The sequence below is a fragment of the Podarcis pityusensis genome (assembly GCF_964106645.2).
Source record: "Podarcis pityusensis genome assembly, chromosome: 15".
Classification (NCBI taxonomy): Eukaryota; Metazoa; Chordata; class Lepidosauria; order Squamata; family Lacertidae; genus Podarcis; species Podarcis pityusensis.
In genome coordinates this window covers 26896901-26918295 of record NC_138040.1, presented here as the reverse complement: position 1 = coordinate 26918295, position 21395 = coordinate 26896901, and the positions used below count along the sequence as shown (strand labels likewise).

Sequence of the window (21395 nt, the reverse complement as noted above, 5' to 3'; positions counted from 1 at the left end):
ATCTTCCCTGCAAGTAACACCTGGAGCACTTGGGACTTGTTTCGTTTGGAAGCAGTGACTAAAGGGATACAATTATGATCAGTGTGGATAAAGAGGTATTTTCCTCCGGAGTCATCAACAAAAGTTGATTGGTCAGTTCTGGACAGACATTTCTGTACATAATTCATGTGGGACTCACTGTTCCAAGATGTCTTAATTGTCACTAGATCAGACAGGTTTTAAAGGATTTAATTTTTAAGGATTCCTAGGGGGAAATGCCTGTGAGCGGCTTCTAGCTATGATCATAGAATCATAGAATTGTAGAGTTGGAAGGGAACCTGAGGGTCGTCTAGTCCACTCCCCTGCAATGCAGAAGTCTCAACTAAAGCATCCATGGCAGATGGCCACCCAACCTCTGCTTAAAAACTTCCAATGAAGGAGAATTCACCACCTTCCAAGAGAATCTGTTCCACTGTTGAACAGCTCTTAATGTCAGAAAGTTCTTCCTGATGTTGAGTCTGACTCTCCTTTCTTGTAACTTGAAGCCATTGGTTCAAATTCTATTCTCCAGAGCAGGACAAGCTTGCTCCATCTTCCATGTGACAGCTCTTTAGGTATTTGAAGGTGGCTATCATATCTCCTCTCAGTCTCCTCTTTACCAGGCTAATACCCAACTTCCTCATGATAATGAAACATCCATATTTAAAGGCAACCAACCTCCAAGGCCCAGGTGCTGAGGGAAGGCAATGAGGCTGTGGTGGCTGTCGCCTCCATGGCCTTTTATGAGCTTCCAGCTGTTGGGAACATAAAGCTAGGCTAGATGCATCATCAGTTTTAGGGCTCTCTGACGTTCCGTCATGTTCCAGGATAAATGGGCGCAATAGTATTTAGTGCAACAGTCTAAGGACATTGTGTGCTGAAAGCAACCCAGGGTCGTCTGTGTGCATCTGAACAGCTCCTCAGCTCTCAACCCTGACCCATCTCTCAACTCTGACCCATTAGTGTCTGTTTGAGATTTCCCCCTGCATCCATCTAAGTCGTCTCTCTACACCCCTTCTTCCATTCACGGAAACAGCGCTTTGACACCCCCCCCCCACCATTTCAGCTGAAATCTACCCATTTCTACATGTGTATCAATACACTTTGCTATTGCCAGATACTTCTCTCCATTAGGATGAATGGCGGTTTCCCGTATATCCCTTTGGGAGCTCTCCGAGGTCCTATCAAAGCTCCGTCTATCGATCTGTCCCGCAGCTCTCTAATCTGTTCTGAATCTCTTTCTCACCTCTAGTTCGACATCCTTTTGTCTCTCGATCTTTACTTGTGACTTTAGAGCGCTCCCCCCTCCCCACTCCTCGTGTGCCTGACACCAGACTCAGCTGCATCGGAGGTCCGTGCCGGCGGGGTGCGCCTGCGTGTGCAAAGCAGCTGCTCCCTTCAACGTAAGGGAATCGTGTGCCACTGGCTGCCTAGGGCTTGTAGCAGTGCCAGGCGGGTCACGGTCTGTTTCTTACCCGTCAACACTATACCCCCCCCCCACACACGAGTCTCCGCCCCAACCTGAGCCACCGCCTCCTCCCTATTCTTTTCCTTCCCTTTCGCCGACTCCGTCGGAGCTGTCCGTCCTCTTGGTGCTGAATTATCTTCCCACCTCTGCGTCTCCCGGGTGTTCCGTTTCGATTCTGAGAAGAGGCAGGGCAACTCCGGCTGAGGTGCGCTCAGCAAGTTCCTCGCCAGCCAGCGGCCGCTATCCCCTGGGAAGCCGACGGGAGTGGGAGGAGGGGAAGGATCTCCAGAGCTTTTGCTGCTCGGAACAGCATCACAAAGCTTTGGCTCACCTTTCAATATTCCCTTTCCCTTATCTCCTCCTCCTATTGTTATTATAAACTCTACAAGAGAATGAAAGGGAGGAGCGCCCTGTTCGCATGAACCCCACTTCAAGAAACCCTGTCTCCCTTAAACGGAGCGACATAAGAGCTTTGCCCAACTCAAGCTGCTCTCCTGAGAAGTTGGAGGACATTCTCTCCGAGGAGGCAAAGGCTAAATCCATAGGGTGGGAGCTCCTACCCAGTCAATGTCCCTTTTTCCAAGAGGCTGACCCTCCTTAGCCTCAGGAGGTTCTGTCTGAGAACAGAAATAGTCTTTCTTGGTGGGGGGAGATTCCGAGAGAGAGTGCCTCTTCTCCACTGGGGGGGATCCATGCTGGTTTGGCAAGACCCTACTAGCCTTGCTTTCTCTCTGGGTATCTCCAGAGATCCCATGGAGATGGGAAGTCTGGCAGGAAGCAGGGAGAAGTGAGAAGAGGAGGAAGAGAGGAGAAAAAACGTGGAAACTTTTGGATATACAGGTCAAGACGTGAAGTCAGCACTGTGGTTCGTGGTTCTCGCTGTCTTATCTTATGGCTTGAAGGTAAGGGCAAAATCATCAGTATTTCTCTTCAAGGATAGCAGAAACTGTCTTCTAAGGGTGTAAAAGGTTTAGTTGTAGCAATGGCTCAATAAATAGTAATGCATTACATATTCACCTATTTGTAGGGGGCACAAAAAGATGGGGGTATCAAAATCCAAAGAAATATGTATTGTATAAGCATGACTTGAGAGAACAACTGAATACTTTTCACTTAGAAAACACATTTTTTCCAGAATGAAGATTGGAAGAGTTGCAAGTATGAAAGATTTTCAGATGTTAAAACTGTGAAGATGCTCTCTTGTGTGTGTGTGTGTGTGTGTGTGTGTGTATTGCTTGTAATGTTTATTAAATATTTGTGTATATATATATATATATATATATATATATATATATATATATAAAATCTTAGAATCTGTCATAGTGGTTCTGTTTTACTCCCATTAATCAGATAACAAAGTAATCAGAGCAACTCCAGAGGTCTGTAGGCAGAACAAGTCCAGACTGCAAGAAAGGAATAAACAAATGAGAAGTGATTGTGGAGCAAGAAGCATTTGCAGAGGCCTTTTGCATTGCCCCAAGATGAAAGGCAAAGTTTAGAAAGGTGGGTGGAGAGGAGGAAACAGCATCTGCCTAGACAGAGCTTTTTATGAGCTCCGGCTCCCAATGCAATAATGTAGACAGACATCTGGATATAGTACTGTTTCCACTACAGTTCTTCCTCTTCTCTTCTGCACATCAGCAGGCAAACTCACCCCATAATCACAGCAGTTTTATTATAGATGTATGCTTTTTGGCATTAATCTTTTTATGCCAAAGCAACCATTCACACAGCATTGTTGAATGTGCAAAGAGCGTTTCTTGTTGATATTTCTTGCTCTCACAACACCGGGAAGTCAATCACTTCTATTCCCATTTTGCAGGTGTGAGACTGAGACTATGGCAATCCTATCCTCTACTGTTTCTCAGCTTTAAATCTATCTCATCTTTTCAAGAAATCAGTGGCAAATGTTAGATGGGAGTTGGTTCTGGATCCTTCTTCATCCATTGCATGCATAGATCCATCATTTAAATGAAGAAGTTACTTTGAACCATCTTTTTAAAAATCCCTTTTGAGTGTTGCTTTGCACAATTGTTATTTTTTCTACACTAGTGACCTCATCCATCTTTAGGCACCTGTTTGCATTGATATTGTAGCGTGATCCGTGGCGGATCATGGGGGTCTTAAATTTCAGCGGCTCCTTTAGTGGCATCAAAATTTGGCGCACCTCCGCCTCTGCTGTGATTTAGGTGGCCATGGATACAGCCCATGGAAAATTTGAGGATGCACTGGGTAGCGGAAGGGCTCCAGACCCACACTTTGGGGGGAACTGCCATCACCTCTGTATTCCGCCTCACATTCCATGATCCACACAAATGTGTGGTCAAGATTGCATGGGTGTCGTGTTTAGGAAGCAGAGAGAAGAAAGTTTTGTGTTAAATTAGCTCTTTTCCTAGTCCAATATAAGCTGTTGACCAACAAATTCTTAACAGAGCGAAGGGCTGCGGTTCAGGAATCACAGTGGCTAACTCAAAGTTTGTGATCACCAGCAAGGGCAAGGAAAAGTTAGTGATACAAAGGAGCTGAGAGACACTGCAGTTCTCATTTCAGAAGAGCTGCACTCTCCACGCTGAAAAGATCTGGGTACACTTTAAGAACATTGCTCATTTATTTTGTGCAAATATGATTAATCACTCAAGGGCCCTGACATGGTGCAATCTCCTGTTTATGTATTTTTTTTTGTCTTTCCAAACAACTCTCTGTGGGTTGCTACTGGCAACCCTGAAGGAGCTGGCTGCTTTTTTCCCTTTGTCCATAAAAGAAGGAGTTGTTACACACACACACACACACACACACACACACACACACAGAGTCTGGTTCCATTATTTCCCCAGAGGAATGTGAGTTTCCTATATATACATATAGTGCTAATTTTTTTATATAGAAAAGAGGTACCAGAACTCACTCTGAACACCTCCCTTGTAGTCTTAGAATTGAAATGGTACCCACCTGGGAGGTGCTGGTAAAAAAAGAGAGGTTCAGGCTGAAAAAAAGCCATACATACATACATACATACATACATACATACAGTGTGTGCTGTTTTGGTTCATAGGAAAATTCATCTAACATTAATCACCAATGGCACATCAAGGGATCCCCTCCCCCTTAAATAACAAGAAACCTTGATTGCTTTTTTGTTTTGGGCAGTGAAGATCCAAAATGATCTTAGAGTGAAAATGTTGAAGGAAGAGAGCAACAAGAAGCAAGTTGGTGAATCAACAGTGTTGAGCTGGAAAAGTTAAACAGAAAAACTGTGTCAGTGAGTCTACAGGCAGAGATGCTGATGGAAAAAGTGATGGTCTCACTCAGAATATTCCATTTGGACAGGGGTGTCATTAAAATATTCCTGTAGTGCAGAGGTTCACAGACTGGCTGTCCATGACTTCTTTTTGCAGAGTCTGCAAAGGGCTTTTGGAATAATCCAGAATATCTGTAGTGACCTCGTACGTATTTCATTTGCCTTCTCTAACAGTTGAGATAGAGGCTAATTTTAACCAAGGCCTGTTTACTGAACACGCTAATAAGATCTGAGCTTAGTGTCCATGATTTTCAGAATACGAAGCTGGCGCAGTCTACTAATTCTCCATTTAAAAACTACCAGTTAAAGAAAGGGCTACAGTAATGAAAATAATGTTATGTATGCACTTTGATTTGCAGAATTTTTTTCAAAAAAGGTTTATCTAGTGGTCCACAGGGGAGAAAAATATTTGAGAACCACTGATGTAGAATGTGCTGACCCTATAAATTAACAGCTCCTTGTGTAACAGAGAGATCCACAGTTCTCTTGGCACATGCTGAGAATGTCAGTGTGATTTGACTGTTGCCCCCATCCATTTGAGGAAAGATATAAAGTAAGCATATTAGCTTAAGGGAAAAGAGAGAGAGAACCAGCACATAAATGGTGTAAGGAGGTTGAACAGGAGGGTGAAAGTTATTCCTTCTCTCAAAATGCCAAAAATTTGGGTAACACACTAAAAGGGAGGATCAGCTGGCATAAGGCGTGTGTGCATTGGGGAAGCCTTTAAGTGAAGATGCATCTACAGTAGTGCATGGAATTTATGGTACCTTTATGGCACAGAGGCTGAAAAAGGATGAAGGTCCAAAAGCTAGACTTTTTGGTTGCTGTCCTGGTCACTTTTTGATAGCCAGAAAAGCATCATACATGGCATACCTCTGACGACCCGTCAGTTACCAATCAAGTAAAAATGATGCATCATGCACTATTACAGTGGTACCTTGGGTTAAGTATTTACCGTAATTCGTTCCGGAGGTCCGTTCTTAACCTGAAACTGTTCTTAAACTGAAGCACCACTTTAGCTAATGGGGCCTCCTGCTGCTGCCACGCCACCGCTGCACGATTTCTGTTCTCATCCTGAAGCAAAGTTATTAACCTGAAGCACTATTTCTGGGTTAGCAGAGTCTGTAACCTGAAGCGTATGTAACCTAAAGCGTATGTAACTCGAGGTACCACTTTAACTGCATTTATATCCCACTTTTTCTTCCAAGGAGCTGAATATGGCATGTATGGTTCTCCCCCTCCCCACAGCAACCCTGTGAGGTAGACTAAGCTGAGAGAGACAGTGATCACCCCAAGGTCACCCAGTGAGTTTCATGGCCAAATGGGGATTTGAATCCTGGTCTCCCAGATCATAAAGGTAAAGGTAAAGGGACCCCTGACCATTAGGTCCAGTCGTGGCCGACTCTGGGGTTGTGGTACTCATCTCGCTTTATTGGCTGAGGAAGCTGGCGTACAGCTTCCAGGTCATGTGGCCAGCATGACTAAGCCACTTCTGGCGAACCAGAGCAGCGCACAGAAATGCCGTTTACCTTTCCACCGGAGCGGTACCTATTTATCTACTTGCACTCTGACGTGCTTTCGAACTGCTAGGTTGGCACGAGCAGGGACTGAGCAACGGGAGCTCACCCTGTCGTGGGGATTCGAACTGCCGACCTTCTGATCGGCAGGTCCTAGGCTCTGTGGTTTAACCCACAGTGCCACCCGTGTCCCTCTCCCAGATCATAGTCCGACATTATACTATGCTGGTTCCCATATAAGTACCACAACAGGTGACCAGCATTTCACCCTCCCAAATTGTTTCCCCCTCCCCACCACTTCCATTGCACTTGTGCATGAAAGACAGAGTTGGATACCTGCCTCCCCAAACCCTCTTCTTCATCCTCCCTCCTCACAATATATATATACTAGACATGCTGCTTCTGACTGGCCACCCCAGGTGGGAACCAGAAAATCCTATACTGGCCACTGCCTTACTGCACATAAGAATTCTTATGTACTCTAAACCCTTTGTAATGCATTGCATGAGCACCTTCACTCCATGCTAACTGAAAAACAAAACATGTATTGGACATGCCAGGATGCCCTGCCCCTATTAATATGTTTGAGAAATGCCTCTAATGCCTGGAGCTGCTTCCTTTTCACACACAGGCGTTTGTTCTTTGTATGCGCTACAGGACTTTGAATGCCGTGTTATCCAAATGCCACGCTCATGCACTTAGCATCAGCAAACCCCATATTACCATCATAATTATTGCAACAGCCTGCCTATTGCTCAGCAATAATCCTAATATGTTACTAATTAAACACAGAACACAGGGGTTGCTGTACGCAGCAAGTTTTCTGCATGCAACAGCAGTTGGTTCAAGACCTTGCAGGATATTACAATGATTTCCATTTGCCAACTGATTACCTCCTCTAATAACTGCAAATAATGCTGTTGTGGAGTTCTTAGGGCAGCCAAATGAGCAGCCATCAAAGCAAAGGGACTCCAGTTAGCATCTAGTAAAGATTTAGACTATGTAGTCCTCATAGATCATGCACTAACAGAATGGAAAAAAGTTCTCTCTCTGTCTCTCTCTGTCTCTCTCTCTCTCTCTCTCTCTCTCATTCCTGGTGGTTGTTTTTCTGAGAGATATTTTATGGACAATCCTAGCACAAGAAAAAGAGGTTGATTAAAGGAAGGGTTCCTGTGTGCATGCTCTTCACTTTACCATAGCGCCATTGGGTGTCAACATGGATGTGTGAACCATCATTATTATTCTTACTAGACTTGCTTGCAACCTGAAGATCTCCAAGTGACTTACAGCACATTGAAAACAGTGACATAAATACAACACACAATAAAAATGAATGGGCCACATGACAGATCTAAAACTGAAGATAGAAATTTATCACAGCCTCTCCAAGACAATGGGTCACAATCACATCACACATCTAAAGCATGTTTAAAATACATGACTAACCCAAACAAATAATGGGAACTGTGTTTGTTTGGGGTGTGGTGAACTGTAACTCTGTGGAGGGTAAACTACAGTTTCCCAGGATTTGAGGTGGGGGGGGAGACTGTTAAAGTGCTTTTAATATAAGGTGTAGATGTGACCTAAGTTCTACTCAGAATAGAAATTAATGGACTCAAGTTAGTCAAGTGCATTAAGTTCAATGATTCCCTGAGTCTTCTCTGAGTACAGCTCAATGCTTTGAAAGAGGTGAACCTAGGAAGCTACCTGAAATTAGATCACTTGTGCGTATACAGCCCTCAGATGAGCAGCAGACCTCCAGAGTCTCAGAGGGGAGAGGTCTTTCATTCCTCTTACTTGCTGCCTGATCCATCATCTGCTACTCGGAATTCAAAGTCGGAGCCACAAAACTTTAAGACTCCAGTGCAAATTCTGTATGACACCATGTATTCTTTCCCAAAACAGCCTTAAAACTTCCAGAGTGAACTATTATACTGCATGCTGGAGAGTCCTGCTGGTCAACAGGGATCACACAGCACCGTTAAAAAAAGCAGGGATTTAATATGGCTTCATGACTACTTAAAAGGACCCCTGACCATTAAGTCCAGTTGTGACTGACTCTGGGGTTGCGATGCTCATCTCACTTTACTGGCCGAGGGAGCCGGTGTACAGCTTCCGGGTCATGTGGCCAGCATGACTAAGCCACTTCTGGTGAACCAGAGCAGCACACGGAAACGCCATTTACCTTCCCGCCGGAGCGGTACCTGTTTATCTACTTGCACTTTTACATGCTTTCGAACTGCTAGGTTGGCAGGAGCAGGGACCAAGTAACGGGAGCTCACCCCGTCGCGGGGATTCGAACCGCCAACCTTCTGATCGGCAAGTCCTAGGCTCTGTGGTTTAACCCACAGCGCCACTCGCGTCCCTTAATGACTACTTAATAGTGTGTTAATCAACATGAATGGAGCTTCTCTGTGTCCTGTGCACTCAGCTGTCAGTCACAGTCAAGCGCCACATATTTGTGGCCAAACAATGCATTATATTAAAGGCATTATATTAAAGGCATTTCTTTTTTAAAAACAGCAGCAATGGGTGGGTTACAGGATGGGGATCATGTTGCACAGAAGGGGTTTTGATCTATTCTGCTCCCTGTGCTACAGTTCCGACCAAAGTCTTGCCCCAGCTGCAACTTGCCTCTGGGGAGAAGATGCCGTTGGCTTTTTAAGCAGCTTGTGGGGGAAAGGATGCTGCAAATTAAAGATGCTTAAGCCAAATAGCAACTTTTAACTGAATGAAGCCTCCACGTTTTGCGGCAGTATATCTTTGATTGCAAGATGCTGAGGACAAATTGTCGAGGGAGTCTATTACCTTCCCCCTCTGTTTGTGAGCTTCCCGGGGCTGACTGCTCTTCAGGATAATTTTGTGCAATCCATGCAGTTTCATATGGTCTTTCCCCATGACCCATTCAATTTCCTGCTCAGTTATGTTCTATGCTGTATTTTTTTGCCACTTGCATTTATTTCAACAGAGCCTGGTTGCATCAAATGTCATTTGCTCCTCTCTTTGAGCCTTATGGACCTCCGGGTAGCTTTCACTAGTTTGTCTCCAAGGCTAGTCCCTCTCTGAGTAGATCAATTGAAATGAATGAACCAAGTTAGTCATTCCCATTCATTTCAGTCGGTCTGCTCTGAGTAGGATTAGCATTGCTTGCAACAGGCATGATTGCCCTTCCTTCTAGTATATCCTTGCTGGGAATAGAATGCCAGGCTAGATGGACCTGACTTGTACTGATGCAGAAGGGCTACTCATACCATCTTATGTACTGAGTGCAGCTGGAATCATCAAATCAGAAGGTAGCCTGTAGGTCATCTAGTCCAACCCATTGCTTAATCAGGATCTGCAATGCGGGATGAAACACCAGCATCCTACAGCATCCTTGGCAGATGTCCAACCAGGCTCTGCATGCTTCCAGTGAAGGCTAGCTCATGGCTGGCAGAGGCAGCCTGTTCCATGGTTGTATGGCTCTTAGTGCTACAAAGTCTTCCCACTTCCTTGCCATTTCCACCTGTTGGTTCTAGTCCTTCCCTCTGGCACATCAGAGGGGATAACACAAAAAGAACCTGCAGGATCAGGCCGACGACATGTTCTCACAGGCTGTGGGAAACCTGCAAGTAGGACCCAAGTGCAACAGCAACTCTCTCCTCTACAATTCCCAGCAACTGAGGCATGAGATAGGAACACAAGAAGAGCCTTTTGGATCACACACCAGTGGCCCACCAAGTCCAGAACTCTGCTTTCACAGCCAGATACCCCAAGGGGAAGCCCACAAGCAAAGACCCAAGCACAAGAGCATTCTCCCTTCCTGTAGTTTCCAGCAAGTGGTATTCAGAAGCATTACTTACTCCAATCATGGAAGCAGAGCACAGCCTCCATCATGGTTGTAGCCATTGATAGCCTTCACCTCTGTAAATTGGTCTAATGCTTTTTTTAAAAAGAAGCCATCCAAATTGGTGGCCACTGCTGCTTCCTGTGGGAACAAATTCAATAGCTTCGTTGTGCGTTGTCTGTCTTGAGCCAGTGTGGTGCAGTAGTTAAGAGCGGTGGACTCGCAATCTGGTGAACCAGGTTCAGTTCCCTGCTCCTCCACATGCAGCTGCTGGGTGACCTTGGGCTAGTCACACTTCTCTGAAGTCTCTCAGCCCCACTCACCTCACAGAGTGTTTGTTGTGGGGGAGGAAGAGAAAGGAGAATGTTGGCCGCTTTGAGACACCTTAGGGTAGTGATAAAGTGGGATATCAAATCCAAACTCTTCTCTTCTTCTTGATTCTTTTTTTTTTAATGCATTTTCAATAACAGGAACAGAGAGCATGTTTAACCCCCCCCTCCCCCTGCCCCACTTACAACTTCATACCAAATACAGCATGTATACATATACCATATGACTTCCCTTCCACACTTTTCCTGGTTCCTTTTGCTTTTCTACTGCTCCACATAATCCACATCTTTTTAATCATCCAATTAAATCATCATCCAATACTCTATTTCAACTCTGCTGGATTTACACGAGACCTGCTAAGCTATGTATTTGTCTATACTGGTTCTTGAAATAGTCAATAAACATTAACCATTCCTCCTTATATTCCTTATCTTTGTTTTCTCTTATCCTGACCAGCTAGTTCACCATATTCAAACATTTTACACTGCCATTCTTCCTTAGTGTGTACTATACTTGTTCTTCACCTTTGTACCAATAAGGTTCTAGCTGCAGTGGTGGTGTAAAGTACTAAACTCTTTTGTTTTGGGGGGACTTCCATTGTTACCATCCCCAAAAGGAAAATCTCAGGTGTTTGGAGGGAAGTTTTTTAAAGTATCTTTTTAAAATTCATTATATATAGTTTCCTAATATTCCTTAATTATTTTACAGGACCACCGCATGTGAACAAAAGATCCCTCAGTTTCATTGCACTTCCAACATAAACTTTTTTCATTTTTAGACATTTTCGAAAAATGTCTGTCTTACATTCTTTCAATGTTCAGTTTCATTGATAGTCCCCAAGCTCTAGTATCGTGTGAGAGGAAGAAAAGCTTTTCTCTGTTCACTTCTCCACACCATGTGTAATACCATGCATAATTTTATAAACTTCTGTCATATCACCTCTTACTCATCTTTTCTCTAAACTAAAAAGCTCCAGGCACTGCAAGCACTTCATAGGGCCATTGCTCCATCCACTTGGTTGACCTTTTCCCAACTCTGCAATATCCAACATCCAACACTTCATCATGGCCAGCAGTCTTTGATAGCTTTCTCCTCCATGAATTTGCCTAATCCTTTTAAAGGACTCCAAACTGGGGGCCATCACAGTTTCCTGGGGGAGTAAATTCCATCATTTAACTATGCTTCGTGGGTCCCGAATCTTTCAATGTTCCATTTCATGGGATGTCTCTGAGTTCTAGTGTTGAGAAAGAGAGGGAGAAAAGCTTTTCCTTGTTCACTTTCTACACACCATAAGTAATGTTATGCACCTCTAATTTTAGATGCTTCTTGGGCAAGTCTTCGCAAACTACTGCTGCGCCCCCCCTTCAAATTTCCTCTTCACCAGGCTAAACACACTTGTATCTTGCAACAGTTCTACACCATCCCAGTCACGCTGGGTGCCCATTCATTTTACTCAATCTCTAGTGGTAATTTTCTCAAACAAGGTGTGACACGGGAGCTTTTTCCGCCCAGCGTTTTTGTTTTTATTTGTGTTAACGTTGGCATCGCAGCAAGTAAATATGACAGCGCTCTCACAATTGCGGGGGAGGAGGCATGAAGTGGCAGCATGCTGCTCACAGATTGGTGGAGGCTGCTGCTGATCAGCTGCCCGTGTGGTTTGAGCCACTAAAAAGTAGTAACCATATGTTTAACTGGCTGCATGCAATTCATCTACCTGTCATTTTTGACACCTGTGGGGGGGAGGGTTAAGATCCAATTCATGCATTTAGCACAACCAAGTGGGAAAGCTGTGCTACATCAAGCTGCAGATGGCAGAGAACAAATGTTTCTTTGTTCCCATATATATGCTTTTAAAATCCTCTCTGCATTTATAAACCTAGCATGTCAGGGAGATGATGATGATGATGATGATGATGATGATGATGATGATGAGTTATTTATACCTCTCCCATCTGGCTGGGTTTCCCCAGCCACTCTGGGCGGCTTCCAACAGAATATTAAAATACAATATTATTAAATACAACCTATTAAACATTAAAAGCTTCCCTAAACAGGGCTGCCTTCAGATGTCTTCTAAAAGTCTGGTAGTTGTTTTTCTCTTTGACATCTGGTGGGAGGGCATTCCACAGGGTGGGTGGATTACTGAGAAGGCCCTCTGCCTGGTTCCGTGTAACTTGGCTTCTCGCAGTGAGGGAACCGCCAGAAGGCCCTCGGCACTGGACCTCAGTGTCCGGGCAGAATGTTGGGGGTGGAGATGCTCCTTCAGGAATACTGGGGTTTAGAGAGGGGTTTAGACTAGGTTTCCCCCTGGCTTGCTGTATTTCTTTGTCAAAGGGAGGTTTGGGGGCATGTGTGTATAAGACAGAGAATTAAACTTGTGATCTTCCACTTACAGCCACTTGCATTCAGGGGAAGTTTTGCCACTTGGCCACACTGAGTAAGCAAACTGGTCCTTCCACAGTGCTCTGAAAAGCAGGAAGGCTTTGCTGTCAAAGTAAAATCACTCCTCGAAACATTCTAAAAGCAGCATATTGTCTGCCTTAAACTATTCTTAATAATAAGTACCACCTCCTTTCCCAATTGTTCCTTCTCCCATCACATTTCCTTCAGCTGTCCCTCAAGTGTCTATTTTTAACCTTGTGATTCTTGTTCAATAAAGAAAGCATCACAACTGCATATGTGCTGTTGCTTATCCCCTTGTACATCTTCCTAATTATCTCCTCCTCCTCCTCCTCTCCCCATAAAGAGACATGTGTTTTTTTGGCTTCAGCCCGCTCCTCCTGTGCCTTCCATGCAGCTCTGGAGGAGGCAAGCATGTGGAAAGTACAAATCTGTGATTAGCCCATTCAGAAAATGTAAATGTTGCCATCTTCATCTTCTGTGCTGTGCAGCACACATGGTGGAGGTGGGGAAGGGAAGGTGTGTGTGAGAGAGGACCAGCTTGCAAAGCCAAAGCAACATCAGGATGCCACATTTAAATGCTGTTCATTGTCTGGAGCAAACATTGGTTGGGTTACCATGTTTTTCAAGCACCAACAAGCAAAATTAGCATGCTGCCTGCGTGGAGAAGTCATTGGTAGCAGCTTATCAGCTTGAAGGCCAGGACTGAGGCCACTGGAGCAATATGTTGTCTCCCGTTGTGTGTGTGTGTGTGTGTGTGTGTGTGTAGTCAATATGAATTTTGTGTCTTGCCAGCCTTATCTGCCTCTGTCTGCATTCCTCCATTTATCTTGAATCCACTCCCAGACCAGCCATTGAGACACTTCACTTCCTAAAAGAATGTGTTGGGAACATCAGGTTGCCTTTTTTTTTTGTATAGCAGAACTGTGAGTAATTATTTCAGATAGCCTAATTGGTTCAAAGTCTGGTTGCATATGCAGACCCAGTTGTTTGTAGAACATTGGCTGGAATGACGGAAGTGCTGAATCTCTGGGTGTGGAACCTCATTAGTGAAAGGGAGTTTCAAAGAGTTGCACTTTCTGCTTGGGGTTGCTCTTGTGTTGATCTAAAACAGGGCTGGATAGCCTAAGGCTTTCTAGATGTTGTGGACTACAACTCCCATTATCCCTGACCATTGACCATGCTGGCTGGGGCTGGTGAGTGGTGGGATCCCTTGCAACAACTGGAGGAATACCACATTGGCTGTCCCTAGCCTATAAGGTGGGGAACCAACTTCTTGTGAAGGAAGTATTTTGGCATTTCTCTTGACTCTTTGGAGCAGTCTGCACAGGCATGTCGCACCACCTGATCTAGGGAAACCTCATGACACTGAATGGCAGAATACAGCTTCAGACATGGTCAGAGAGTAGGATACCTTTTTCTCCAAGGAAAGGCTGAAGCATCTTTGGGGTTAGAAAATAAGAGAACTGGGGGAGGATGGGACATAGTGGAAGTATATAACTATAACCAGTGTGCAGAAAGCAGATATAGAGAGGTATTACTCCATCTCTCATAAGGCTAGAACTCAGTGCTGTCCAACTCAGCCTCTTGTTTTGGTCACTTTAAAAGGGGAGTAGAGGGATTCATGAAGCAGCAGGAGGAAATGGATGACTATTAGTGAAGATGGCAACATGGAACATCTAAATTCAGAGGCAGTCTACCTCCGAATACCATTTGCTGATGAGACACTGTCATAGAGGGCTGTCACTTTCTCATTCTGTTGGTGTTTCCTGGAGGCATCTGACTGACCACTGTGGGGAGCAAGCTGCTGCAACAGATACTCTATATTTCTTGACAGAGTGGGTATCTTCTTAGGTTTCATCTGAAGGTGCATACTGACTCCACTAAAAATTATTGCAGCGAAAGTGAAATGTGTTGCATCTGTGAATATGCAACTTGTTCTGTTGTTTGTTTGCTATTGTTGTAGTATTTTAAAATCTATTATCCCACTCTTTGACTCAAAGATTGGCAAACAAAATGAAATAACAATAAATAACAACAGTATTTAAAGGCACCGCTTTTAAACAGTTATTAAAAGCAATAGTCATTCAAATCCTTAAAAGCAGCAGCAGAGCTAGATATTAAAACTCTGTTTGGATACAAAAGTCTTGATCAAGTCCATACGCTGGGTATGGACATCTGAAAAGGAACTCCACGTTCCCTACCCAGGAATCTTTTTGCACTTGGAAAACCTGAATGGGAGCCCTGGTTGAGGAAGCGTCTTCCTTGGAGCTATCCAAGGTCCTGAAAATCCAACCAGGTGCTGCAGGCATCCACCATATCCTGCAATCAGAACAGTTCAGGACAGGACAAGAGCATTCAAAATGCTGCTAATACATGTTATCTAAGATTTAATCCTAGAAAGGTCATTAATCTGTGCTGGTATTATTGATGTGATTTGCTGAAACTGGCTTGGAATAGGTGCTGTTCTGCATGCCCAAATACTGCTTGCTGGATTCTCAATCTGGTGTTAACAGTGGTCATCCAGATGCTTTTCAGTTTAGGTTTATAACATTTGTACATCACTTTCCATTAAGAAATCCTCAAAGCAATTTAAAACTAGATTTTTTTAAATTAAAAATGCAATAATAAAATCACCTAAGCATCATTATTTTTAAAAAATAGATTTAACTGTGCAACCATATCATTGGCACTACCCAAACATCTTGAAAGCGATAATGTCTTTGCCTGGTGCTGAAACAATGACCAAGTTGGCAGGAGGGGGACCTCCCTGTGGAAATCATTCCATAAATGAGGGGCTACTATAGAGAAGTCCCATTCTCTCATTGTCACCCTTGGAGGTCATCTGCAGGGAAGGGCCTCAGCTTGTATCTCAGGGTCCAAAGAGGTTCATATTGTATTATTGTATAGGGGTCCTAAACCATACAAGGTGTGAAGAACCACCAGGGACCTCCCCACAGCCCCTGGATGCAGGATCAAGTCCCTAATGGAGAATGGTGGGAGATAAGCTAGATAAGGAACATCTGGGGAGAGACTCAGGTGTTGACAGTGAGACTCCAGAGTGTAATTGAGGGAGGAGGAATGGAATGGGTGGGGTGGAGAGGGCTTGGTGGGACCTTGATTTGAGCCGAAGCCCAGCATGGAAAAGGGGATGGGGAAGAAGCAAAGGGCCTTGAAGGTCAAAAAAGCACTTTGAATTGGGCTCAAGGACAAACCAGTAGCCAGTACAGTCAGGCCTGAACTGGTGTTACATGTCCATGTCTTCATGTTCCACTTAACAATCTAGCTGCCACATTCTGCACTAGCTGTTCTTTCCAAACAGCCCCAAATATTTCTAATTTCTAAGCAGGGCCTCACTTAGCCAGCTCCCTGCTGTTTTTTGTCCCAGCATCTGGCAATCAGAGGAATATTCCTCATTTTTCGCCCTGCAAGTAAGGAGTGGATACATTTTTCCTCTCCCAACGGTTAGGGAAGATCTAGGAAATGCCTTTGCAGTTGGCTGGGAGCTCTTTAGCTCACAATAAAATCAAATTGACTGCTTAAAGCTGCTTCATTTTTTTCCTGTGAACTCCATACAGCTTGTAATAACAATTAAAGCTTTTTCAATTAACTTGGTTCTCATGGGGGCAAACCAAAAGTCAACATGTTCTTTTCTATGCAAATGAAGAGTTCTGCAAATGAATATGATGGTGATGATTTACAGCTGCAGCCTGTAGCAACTTTATGTCTTCCATTCTGCTGGGTTTGCCGTACCAAAAAGGAATAACAAAATCATTTATATTTATTCATTCACTTAGTTACGACATTTGATTGGCTTCCCAATCACATATGTTTTCTGGGCAGCTCACAAAAAATTAAGGAACAAAATATAATATTAACAATACCATACAAAGCACTAAAAGCAGCATAAAATCTGGTTCTTTCTGGAAGATGGTAACTCAGTAGTTCCACTGTGCAAATGATTTAATGAGCACAACTGAAAAGTAAACTTTTCCAAAATTCTTCTGGTTGCAGAAATGTGAGATATTTGTAGAACTGGGAAGCCAGTTTTGAAGTGTCCTGATCAAATGTATATATTCCTCTCTAGGACTGAATATTTTGTAAAATCATCTTTGACATAAACTAAGCAATAGACAGTTCTGTGAACAGTGCTGATCGGCCAATGACCATGGCATGCCCATCTCCAATATCTGAAGTAAATCTGCAATCATTTTTCAAATGCTTGCATTAAGATGGAGGGAGGGCTGAGTTGTGCACAGGATTCTTAAAGAACCACCTACCAAAGGTTTCCTCCTTCAAGCACTAGAAAAGCAGCAAGACTGGAAGCTAACCTAGCATTTAGTTTTCATAGGGCATATATCTGTCATGCAGATAGCACAGCTGGGTTCACTGGGCAGGGGCATCACACAACATTTGGTCTGGCTTTGTGTGACACCATTGCTTTGAATGAATGAAACTTTATTTGTGTTAGCCATCGGCCATAGCAACAAAAGAACATTGCAATATACACAGAACAAAATAAAAATCGATTATATAAAACACAGTTTAGGGTCCTGAATCAGCAATCAAATAGTGGACCTTATTCTGATTGCCCCAGCTGCAAACCTTGCAACCTTTGCTGTCATCTGCTCCTCTTGATCTGCCAGGAGGAAAGACACTGTGGCAGTGGTTGGGCGACCTGGAATGGACAATAAAAGAGAGGTGATAATCTCATTCCTCAAGCCTTTATAAAGAGTGCAAGCCAGAAGGGCATGCACCACTGATTCGGTGCTGCCATCTCTGCAGGGACATAAGCGTTTTTTATGTGGAATCTGTTGGAATTGTCCCTCAAGTACAGCCGAGGGTTTCCCCAGCCACTCTGGGCAGCTTCCAACAAAGATTAAAAATACATTAAAATGTCACACATTAAAAACTTCCCTGAACAGATGTCTTCTAAATGTCAGGTAGTTGTTTATCTCTTTGACATCTGATGGGAGGGCATTCCACAGGGCGGGTGCCACTACTGAGAAGGCCCTCTGCCTGGTTCCCTGTAGCTTTGCTTCTCACAGTGAGGGAACCGCCAGGAGGCCCTCGGCGCTGGACCTCAGCATCCGGGCAGAACAATAGGTGTGGAGATGCTCCTTCAGGTATACTGGTATACAATACATTCAATCTTGCGAGGGTAAAAGCGTGTCTATATTTTGGAATCGCTAGGTTATACAGACACCATTGCTTTGGTATATGGCTATAAAAAGATGGGGATAACATGTTTTCTGGATGTGCTGCTGCGATGCATTCAGACATGCCTTATGGGGAACAGTTCAAGGAGTTGGGAAATGGCATATCCTAGCACCCCTGGTGTTTGTAAGCTTATAACAGTGTTTGAAATACCAGGGAGGAGGAGAAAGATACTTCACACCTTCCTATCACCATCTATACCATCATTCACGGAGGCCTAGATTATGATCTGAGCCAAAAAAATGATAAGGGATGATAGCTCAGTTACAGAATACTGATAAGCTTTATGAGCATGCCATTATGAGTCAACCCATTGCAAAGCTCAGTTGGCGTCTATAGTCACAGATTCTGCTGATAGCCATCAGTGGTCCAGTAATTCACTGCTATGTATACATGAGTGAACCAGTACAAGATATGTTGATAGGCAGTAAGGATCAACCAGTATCTGATTAAGAAATCTGAATGCTAAGCCAAAGGGACTCTTAAAAAATTTAAACCAGTATTCTGTTTTCCTGTCTATAAAACACAGATAGCATCACTTCCCTGCCTCACAAAAGTGCTGGGAGGATAAAGAGACTCCATTAAAAGATTATGAGCACCTCTGATGGTGTGGAATTGACAGTGGTAGCTGTGGATTGAATGATAAAGAGAAGCTTCCTAAACCTTTGGTGGTTTTTTCTGACACATCACATTCTCCTCCAGAGCTGGCCTGCCCACATGTGAAGGCACAGAGGGGGTTTAGGGTAGTATAATTCTATTGACACCAAGGAGGTGTGGCACACACTGAGTGGTGCAGCCCTAGTATGTTGCAGAGAATGTGAAGTATTGCTGGACTCAGCTCCTTCTGGAAAGGGGGCGAAGGAGAATCATAGAATTGCAGAGTTGGAAGGGACCCCAAAGGTCATCAGTGCTCTGCAATGCAGCAATCACAGCTAAAAACACCAGATGGCCATCCAAACTCTGTTAACAAACCTCTGATGGAGAGTCCACCACATTTGGAGGTAGTCTGGTGAAGAGGTTAAGCACAGCAGCAGAGTCAGAGCCACCTTGGTGGCTCAGACCAGTGGCACCCAGGATACTTTTCCTAGAGCTCAAAAGTGTTGAATGACCTGCTCTGGCCTCTTCATGTTATGATAATTCCTTAACTGCCTGCAGCAATTCCATGCAACTTAAAGACAAGCCATGAGCTTCTATATGGAGAAGTGCAATCCAAGTGAAACAATAAACTCTGAGAGGTCACCAGCTCAGCACCCATAGGTGCTAGGGTGCCTGCCAATATTTCATAGATAATATAATAACAATAATATTAATAATAATTTATTATTTATACCCTGCCCATCTGGCTGGGTTTCCCCAGAGCACCCACAAAAGCTCTCAGTAAACACACACATCCACAATGTGTGAGCAACTGTTTGCTGTTGCTGTTCAGATTGTGTCTGACTCACTCTTTCCCACACTGAACATGCCCTCCTTAAACTCACATTTAATCAAAGATTTCCCTGGATGCCAGGACTGGGCACCCACTATCCCTTCCATTCTGAACAGAGGAGAAAAGCAATGATAATTTCTCTGGGAATGAATTTGGCTACCCTGGGATTCTTGCTATTTGCAGTAACGGGGAAGGAACATACCATGAAAGGATGAAATAAATTCAAAATAACATGCATAGAAGCAGGAACTCTGGAGTATGACTCTCAACTGCCCAAGGCAATACAGATTCTAAAATCAGTAAGACCATTTCTACAATTGTACAACTAATATTTCATATCCCAGTATTCTAGTGACATTAGGCCCTCATTGTACTCTTTTTGGTGCCTGCTGAAAAGATTTTTGTTTCGGCAAGCCTACCCAGATATGTAAAATGCTGGCGTGTGTTTTAATCTGGTTGTTAGCTCATTGTTGCCTTTAATTGTTTGACAGCTGGAACAAATTCACTTTGGTTCCCTTACAACTCTGTGATTCTGTTGGCAACCAGAATCCTATACTGCTGGAGAATCAGGATATGCAAACTGCCAACGTTGTCACAGTGGTTTTCTGTGGCCCTGATGGTTACACTGGCTTCAGACAAAGCTTTTCAGTTCTACCCAGAATATAATCACTATATGCCTGTGTGACCAGCACTAAATGGATGAGAGCAGCTTTATTCTCACAAAGCCCTGCCCCTCCCCAATACACATAACGCACACAATGGGTAGAGCTCTGTCTAGATAAAACTCTCCAAACATCTCTCCTCCCCACTCCCAGCTTTGGGCCAAAACAGTACAGAGGCTGCAAGGAAATGGAATGGAAATGCTCTCTCAGTACATAGTTTCAAAAAAGCTTGACAGTGACATGGAACTTTGACAAGAGACACAGAACTTGAATGGTAAGGATGGAAGAGACCGATCGGCAGATTGACACAGCTGATTTTGGCCCATGAAGCTACCTCCTGCTGGTGTGAAAAAGTGCAATCATGTAACCTCAAGAATCTGCGTGGCACAATAATCTGTTTAGCAGGCTTCTTAAGCTGGAGGCTCTGTTTCTTCTTTTATTGTATTTTTACCTCTCATGCTTGGCAGTCATTGAGGCACCTATGCTCAGGTCCAGTTCTCAATGAAGCTGTTGGGTTGGATCCTGCTTCCAGGTTTCTAATAGTTCCACAGGGCTAGTGGGTTCCTTTCCCCCTTCTTTTAGATGAAAGCTGAAAAAATAATGAAGGGACCTGATATTTCCTTGAAGGGGGCACATCCTACCCCCTGGCTCCCTGGACTGTGTGACTCCTCCCTGCCTCTCCTTTCTGTCCCTGTCTTTTTGGTCTGCAAGCATTTGCAGCCTCTTGCACACACAGTACTTTCCTCTTCTGTGTACACTCCATCATCTGCTTCCTCCTGTGCTTACGTAGTTTGCATGTTTGATATTTATTTTTCTGGTTTTTGTCTCTCTTTATGGTTCTCTTGATCTCTCCCTTCCAGTAACCAGATTCTTCATTCATCACTGCTGAAAGCACTTTAAAGCATCTCTGTTGCGTCTTAGCTGGTCTCTCCTTGAACTTTACCTCTCATGTCTTCTTTGTAGAATCACTTATTGTCTTCTGTGCTTAGCTCTTTTATACCTGTTTACTCAGAACATGTGCTCAAAGGGGGATGACTGTGTGATTACAGTCTTATGAACTGGGAGGCTTTGGGCTAGAACCTGACCTCTCCAATTCTTCTTTACACAGCCTCATGGCCCTTTCAGACCGCTCCCGCCACTTAATGGATCCAAATGGTTTCCAGAGAGTGGTAGAGGATGCTTTATCCCATGTTGATGGCCTTTCAGCCGATTCCCTGGTGGCCCGCTGAA

General features: G+C 44.0%; 1 protein-coding gene across 4 annotated transcripts in view; it reads left to right on the top strand.

Moving 5' to 3' along the window:
• The first annotated feature begins 1525 nt into the window (after positions 1–1525).
• Positions 1526–21395, top strand: part of DRD2 (dopamine receptor D2) — an 80390-nt gene continuing 60520 nt past the window's right edge. For 2 of the 4 annotated variants that reach the window (XM_080983604.1, XM_080983601.1), the window contains exon 1: positions 1526–2388. The gene's annotated coding sequence lies outside the window, so the exon portion shown is untranslated. Of the gene's footprint in view, positions 2389–2900; positions 2990–21395 lie in introns of those variants that run through there. The other 2 variants (XM_080983602.1, XM_080983603.1) reach the window with 2 other exon arrangements.